Source organism: Neophocaena asiaeorientalis, unplaced genomic scaffold, assembly GCF_003031525.2.
Source record: "Neophocaena asiaeorientalis asiaeorientalis breed wild unplaced genomic scaffold, Neophocaena_asiaeorientalis_V1.1 scaffold1, whole genome shotgun sequence".
Lineage (NCBI taxonomy): Eukaryota > Metazoa > Chordata > Mammalia > Artiodactyla > Phocoenidae > Neophocaena > Neophocaena asiaeorientalis.
The window spans coordinates 4,436,456-4,438,274 of record NW_020171981.1 but is presented as its reverse complement, the minus strand read 5'-3'; positions in this window follow the sequence as shown (position 1 = coordinate 4,438,274).

Sequence of the window (1,819 nt, the reverse complement as noted above, 5' to 3'; positions counted from 1 at the left end):
ATCCTTTCCTTTCACAACTCTTTTTTTTAAAGCAGAGTATAGCCTAAAAACTCAGATAAGCAGCAACCATTTTCCATCATGCAGTCTGGGAGGCAGAGAATCAGACTGGAGTGAAAGAGAAGGTTTGACTCAGAGGCAGAGAAGCAGGGTAACAAATGGCAAGGGATGATGTCTCTGTATCACCTAGCACTCTAGCCCTGAGGGCTGGGAATCTTAAGCCTGGGGCTCTGAGACAGTCCTATATCCTTAAAACTGACACCCTTCGCCACCCTCCCTCCTGTCCCTTCTGAGCTCAAATGAGCTTGTTAGATGTGGTTCAACTAGACTGGAGCGTCTTTCAGGACAGAAACTTGTTTCTTTTTATATGCTAGTACTTTTGCTTAAAGGTTCTTTGCATTCTGGAGCGGCTTCTCTCTCCCCCTTTGTAGAGACCCTCAGGATACCCTCCCCATTTTGGTCTGCCATTTTTGTCCCTCAACCTCTTCCAAAGCACACTCACGTAAGACATCATTAACTTGGGCCTTGCTCACATCTTAATTAACACTCAGGTCCCATAGCCCTCGTGTCTTCAGTTTGCGAGATGATGTCCCTTATCTTTGCGTCCTTAAATTGGGCAGTTAATCTCATTTCCCCAACAGATTAGGAGACCCCTGAAACCTGAGAATCTCTCCCCCAGCAGTTTGAGGGCTCCCAGAGGGCAGACAGAATGTCTTCATTAATCTTGCAGATCTCTCGAGGGAAGAACTTTTCTATTAAAAAAAAAAAATCCTGGCCCTGTGTTAGCTCTGCACACTGTGGGTGCTCACTAAACGTTGACTGACTGGGTAAACGACAGACTTAGTTCCCCAGTGTCATATTCTTTCTTTCCACAGGGAGAAAGTAATAACACTAGGCAGAGCAGGCTGGATCCCTTAATATGATTACCTGGGATTTGTGAGCTGGTGACTCTTTATCCCAACTTTATTGGGTCCGTTCATCTCCACAAAATAGATATTCCCAGAGACCACCAATGCTGCTGGCCAGATGGTAGGCTACCATTAATTGGCCTGACCCTGCTAATCACAACTGAAGCGCTGCCTCCAGCCCGAGAGAGGGGGAGAACCCAACACTGCTGAGGCAGGGGTTGTACTGACAAGTGTGATTTAACCAAGGTCAACAGTGCTGAACCTGCTCTGTATCTGTATTTAAGACATCCTAGGGACTTCCCTGGCGGTCTGGTGGTGAAGACTGCACGCTCTCCATGCAGGGGGCACTGGTTTGAGCCCTGGTTGGGGAATTAAGATCCCGCATGGCACGGCCAAAAAAAAAAAAAAAAAAGACATCCTTTTAACCTTTTAAAAACATACCAACTTGAGATATAACTCACATAGCACGCGATTCACCTGTTAAGGGTATAATTCAGTGGTAGTTAGCATATTCACACAGCTGTGCAATCATCTCTGTAATAAATTTTAGAACATTTTCTTTACCCCAGAAAGAATCTCCATACCCATTAGCAGTCATTCTCCATTTCCCCCAACACCCAGCCCTAGGAAAACACTAGTCTATTTTATTTCCATAGAATATTTTCTTATTCTGGACATTTCATGCAAATGGAATCATACAGTATGTGATCTTCTGTGACTAGCTTCTTTCACAGCATGTTTTCAAGGTTCGTCCACGTTGTGACATCTCAGTACTTCGTTCCTTTTTATTGCCAGATAATATCTCGTTGTATGGCTATACCATATTTACCCACTCATCAATTGACGGGCATTTGGGTTGTTTCCACTTTTAGCAGGTTATTTTTCCATGTTTCATCTTTTTTTTTTTTTTAATT